A 6,000-nucleotide genomic window follows, 5' to 3' on the forward strand; every position below is an offset into this window, starting at 1 on the left:
TTCACTGAGAGGCATAGTGAGTTCATAGAAGATATTATTTTTTGTCACAAGGAGGCGGAAAATGACACTTTGTGAGGAAAAAAAAAAAAAAAAAAGTTTCCATTTCTTCTAACTTGCGACAAAAAAAAATGAAATCTGCCACGGACTCACCATGCCCCTCTCTGAATACCTTGAAGGGTCTACTTTCCAAAATGGGGTCATTTGTGGGGTGTGTTTACTGTCCTGACATTTTGGGGGGTGCTAAATTGTAAGCACCCCTGTAAAGCCTAAAGGTGCTCATTGGACCCCTTAGCGCAGTTAGGCTGCAAAAAAGTGCCACACATGTGGTATTGCCATACTCAGGAGAAGTAGTATAATGTGTTTTGGGGTGTATTTTTACACATACCCATGCTGGGTGGGAGAAATATCTCTGTAAATGACAATTTGTTAATTTTTTTTACACACAATTGTCCATTTACAGAGATCTTTCTCCCACTCAGCATGGGTATGTGTAAAAATACACCACAAAACACATTATACTACTTCTCCTGAGTACGGCGATACCATATGTGTGGCACTTTTTTGCACCCTAACTGCGCTAAAGGGCCCAAAGTCCAATGAGTACCTTTAGGATTTCACAGGTCATTTTGAGAAATTTCGTTTCAAGACTACTCCTCACGGTTTAGGGCCCCTAAAATGCCAGGGCAGTATAGGAACCCCACAAATGACCCCATTTTAGAAAGAAGACACCCCAAGGTATTCCGTTAGGAGTATGGTGAGTTCATAGAAGATTTTATTTTTTGTCAAAAGTTAGCGGAAAATGACACTTTGTGAAAAAACACAATTAAAATCAATTTCCGCTAACTTGTGACAAAAAATAAAATCCTCTATGAACTCGCCATACTACTAACGGAATACCTTGGGGTGTCTTCTTTCTAAAATGGGGTCATTTGTGGGGTTCCTATACTGCCCTGGCATTTAAAAGGCCCTAAACCGTGAGGAGTAGTCTTGAAACGAAATTTCTCAAAATGACCTGTGAAATCCTAAAGGTACGCATTGGACTTTGGGCCCTTTAGCGCAGTTAGGGTGCAAAAAAGTGCCACATATGTGGTATCGCCGTACTCGGGAGAAGTAGTACAATGTGTTTTGGGGTGTATTTTTACACATACCCATGCTGGGTGGGAGAAATAACTCTGTAAATGGACAATTGTGTGTAAAAAAATCAAAAGATTGTCATTTACAGAGGTATTTCTCCCACCCAGCATGGGTATGTGTAAAAATACACCCCAAAACACATTATACTACTTCTCCCGAGTACGGCAATACCACATGTGTGGCACTTTTTTGCACCCTAACTGCGCTAAAGGGCCCAAAGTCCAATGAGTACCTTTAGGATTTCACAGGTCATTTTTGTTTCAAGACTACTCCTCACGGTTTAGGGCCCCTAAAATGCCAGGGCAGTATAGGAACCCCACTAATGACCCCATTTTACAAAGAAGACACCCCAAGGTATTCAGTTAGGAGTATGGTGAGTTCATAGAAGATTTTATTTTTTGCTAGCGGAAATTGATTTGAATTGTTTTTCTTCACAAAGTGTCATATTCCGCTAACTTGTGACAAAAAATAAAATCTTCTATGAACTCACCATACTCCTAACGGAATACCTTTGGGTGTCTCCTTTCTAGAATGGGGTCATTTGTGGGGTTCCTATACTGCCCTGGCATTTTAGGGGCCCTAAACCGCGAGGAGTAGTCTTGAAACTAAATGTCGCAAAATGACCTGTGAAATCCTAAAGGTACTCATTGGACTTTGGGCCCCTTAGCGCATTAGAGTGTAAAAAAGTGCCACACATGTGGTACCGCCGTACTCAGGAGAAGTAGTATAATGTGTTTTGTGGTGTATTTTTACACATACCCATGCTGGGTGGTAGAAATATCTCTGTACATGACAATTGTTTGATTTTTTTTACACACAATTGTCCATTTACAGAGAGATTTCTCCCACCCAGCATGGGTATGTGTAAAAATACACCCCAAAACACATTATACTACTTCTCCTGAGTACGGCGATACCACATGTGTGACACTTTTTTTGCAGCCTAGGTTCGCTAAGGGGCCCAACGTCCTATTCACAGGTCATTTTGAGGCATTTGTTTTCTAGACTACTCCTCACGGTTTAGGGCCCCTAAAATGCCAGGGCAGTATAGGAACCCCACAAGTGACCCCATTTTAGAAAGAAGACACCCCAAGGTATTCCATTAGGTGTATGGCGAGGTCATCGAAGATTTTATTTTTAGTCACAAGTTAGTGAAAAATGACACTTTGTGAAAAAAAAACAATAAAAATCAGTTTCCGCTAACTTTTGACAAAAAATAAAATCTTCTATGAACTCGTCATACACCTAACAGAATACCTTGGGGTGTCTTTTTTCTAAAATGGGGTCACTTGTGGGGTTCCTATACCGCCCTGGCATTTTACAGGCCCAAAACCGTGAGTAGTCTGGAAACCAAATGTCTCAAAATGACTGTTCAGGGGTATAAGCATCTGCAAATTTTGATGACAGGTGGTCTATGAGGGGCCGAATTTTGTGGAACCGGTCATAAGCAGGGTGGCCTTTTAGATGACAGGTTGTATTGGGCCTGATCTGATGGATAGGAGTGCTAGGGGGGTGACAGGAGGTGATTGATGGGTGTCTCAGGGGGTGATTAGAGGGGAAAATAGATGCACTCAATGCACTGGGGAGGTGATCAGAAGGGGGTCTGAGGGGGATCTGAGGGTTTGGCCGAGTGATCAGGAGCCCACACGGGGCAAATTAGGGCCTGATCTGATGGGTAGGTGTGCTAGGGGGTGACAGGTAGTGACAGGAGGTGATTGATGGGTGTCTCAAGGTGTGATTAGTGGGGGGAATAGATGCAAGTAATGCAATGGCGAGGTGATCAGGGCTGGGGTCTGAGGGTGTGGGCGGGTGATTGGGTGCCCTAGGGGCAGATGGGGGTCTAATCTGATGGGTAGCAGTGACAGGGGGTGATTGATGGGTAATTAGTGGGTGTTTAGAGGAGAGAACAGATGCAATGCACTTGGGAGGTGATCTGACTGCGGGTCTGCAGGCGATCGGATGGTGTGGGTGGGTGATCAGATTGCCCGCAAGGGGCAGGTTAGGGGCTGATTGATGGGTGGCAGTGACAGGGGGTGACAGGGGGTGATTGATGGGTGATAGGTGATTGGCAGGTGATTGACAGGTGATCAGTGGGTTATTACAGGGAAGAACAGATGTAATTAATGCACTGGCAAATTGATAAGGGGGGGTCAGAGGGCAATCTGAGCGTGTTGGTGGGTGATTGGGTGCCCGCAAGGGGCAGATTAGGGTCTGATCTGATAGGTAACAGTGACAGGTGGTGATAGGGGGTGATTGATGGGTAATTAGTGGGTGTTTAGAGGAGAGAATAGATGTAAACAATGGATTTGGGAGGTGATCTGATGTCGGATCTGCGGGCGATCTATTGGTGTGGGTGGGTGATCAAATTGCCCGCAAGGGGCAGGTTAGGGGCTGATTGATGGGTGGCAGTGACAGGGGGTGACAGGGGGTGATTGATGGGTGATAGGTGATTGGCAGGTGATTGACAGGTGATCAGTGGATTATTACAGGGAAGAACAGATGTAATTAATGCACTGGCGAATTGATAAGGGGGGGTCAGAGGGCAATCTGAGCGTGTTGGCGGGTGATTGGGTGCCCGCAAGGGGCAGATTAGGGTCTGATCTGATAGGTAAAAGTGACAGGTGGTGATAGGGGGTGATTGATGGGTGATTGATGGGTAATTAGTGGGTGTTTAGAGGAGAGAATAGATGTAAACAATGGATTTGGGAGGTGATCTGATGTCGGATCTGCGGGCGATCTATTGGTGTGGGTGGGTGATCAGTTTGCCCGCAAGGGGCAGGTTAGGGGCTGATTGTTGGGTGGCAGTGACAGGGGGTGATTGATGGGTGATTGATGGGTGATTGATGGGTGATTGACAGGTGATTGACAGGTTATCAGGGGGGATACATGCATACAGTACACAGGGGGGGGGGGGTCTGGGGGGGGTCCTGGGGAGAATCTGAGGGGTGGGGGGGTGATCAGGAGGGGGCAGGGGGCAGGGGGGAGATAAAAAAAAAATAGCGTTGATAGTGACAGGGAGTGATTGATGGGTTATTAGGGGGGTGATTGGGTGCAAACAGGGGTCTGGGGGGTGGGCAGGGGGGGTCTGAGGGGTGCTGTGGGCGATCAGTGGGCGGGGGGGGCAGATCAGTGTGTTTGGGTGCAGACTAGGGTGGCTGCAGCCTGCCCTGGTGGTCCCTCCGACACTGGGACCACCAGGGCAGGAGGCAGCCTGTATAATACACTTTGTATACATTACAAAGTGTATTATACACTTTGTAGCGGCGATCGCGGGGTTAACATCCCGCCGGCGCTTCCGTATGGCCGGCGGGATGTTACGGCGGGTGGGCGGAGCCAGTTGCCGGGGGAAGCGCGCGTCATCAATGACGCGATCGCTCCCCCGGCATAGGAAAAGGACGCAACGCCCTAAGGCGTATTGCGGTCCTTAAGGCATCCACTTTGCCGCCGCCCATGGGCTGTGGGCGGCTGGCAAGTGGTTAAAGTGCTGCGAAAAAAGTATTGGCTCAGTTTCTGTTTTTTTTTTATTTTTGTATTTGTTACACTTAAAGTGAATGGGAACCACATTTTAAAAAAAAATGAAGCAAATACTTACCTAAGGAGAGGGAAGGCTCTGGGTTGTATAGAGCCTTCCGTCTCCTCTCTCGGCGGTGCTTTCTATCCTGTGCTTGCTCCCCCCGTTTCAATCCCCCGTCGAAAGGGTATTTGGAAGTCTTCGGAAGCCGTGTCCTCCTGAAGACGTGCTGCTCCATACTGCACAGGCGTGAGCGTGCAATAGAGCGTGCTTGCGCAGGCGCAGTACAGGGCCGCCCTTCTTCAGGAGCACTCGGGCTCCCTGAAGACTTCTGAAGCCTCCTTCAGCCGGATAAAGACAGTTTTATCACAACAGTATTCTCGCATATAAATTGGGCTGCAACTTTGCGTTTTATAAGGTCAGAAGCAGAGATTTACTGTAGGGGTCTTTGCTGATCCCCCCCACAGTCACACATTTGTGCTATTGACCTGGGGTGTAGCTATCCCACAGTGCTACTGCTTATTTTGATACTGAACCAAATAAATGCATGGCTTTGCAGCAATCAGTGCTGTCTATATAACACTAGATTGGCCTGCTCAATGTTGTACATGCAGGTCAAAATACGTGTTAGATTGGAGTCCCCATAGGGGACATAAACGCCTTCATAGAAGGTAGCTGGGTGGATTCGTATTCACCACAGGGTGTATGAGCGGTGCAATATAGATGTCAGATTAGTGTCACTCAACAATTGTTTCACCTCGTAGAGCGAGGCGTCGTCAGGAGTTTGTGAAAACACAACATTCATATATACAATATAATACAATATATACAGCCCTCCACCCCCATCAACAAAGGTTCCCCCAGCACCACGCTCAAGTCAATTGTTGAGTGACACTAATCTGACATCTATATTGCACCGCTCATACACCCTGTGGTGAATACGAATCCACCCAGCTACCTTCTATGAAGGCGTTTATGTCCCCTATGGGGACTCCAATCTAACACGTATTTTGACCTGCATGTACAACATTGAGCAGGCCAATCTAGTGTTATATAGACAGCACTGATTGCTGCAAAGCCATGCATTTATTTGGTTCAGTATCAAAATAAGCAGTAGCACTGTGGGATAGCTACACCCCAGGTCAATAGCACAAATGTGTGACTGTGGGGGGGATCAGCAAAGACCCCTACAGTAAATCTCTGCTTCTGACCTTATAAAACGCAAAGTTGCAGCCCAATTTATATGCGAGAATACTGTTGTGATAAAACTGTCTTAATCAACTGTATAGTAAATCCCCACAGCGGTCCAAAAAAACAGGATTGCTCTGTGGGGAATTGGTTTTAAATAACCATCT

The 6,000-nt window shown here is 46.7% G+C and overlaps 1 protein-coding gene across 3 annotated transcripts in view; it reads left to right on the forward strand.

The window, feature by feature from the left end:
- The window catches only part of CTNNA2 (catenin alpha 2), a 3,078,224-nt gene that overhangs the window by 148,991 nt on the left and 2,923,233 nt on the right, over nucleotides 1-6,000 (forward strand). The gene's annotated exons all lie outside the window — the stretch shown is intronic.

Source organism: Hyperolius riggenbachi, chromosome 1 (genome assembly GCF_040937935.1).
Source record: "Hyperolius riggenbachi isolate aHypRig1 chromosome 1, aHypRig1.pri, whole genome shotgun sequence".
Classification (NCBI taxonomy): Eukaryota; Metazoa; Chordata; class Amphibia; order Anura; family Hyperoliidae; genus Hyperolius; species Hyperolius riggenbachi.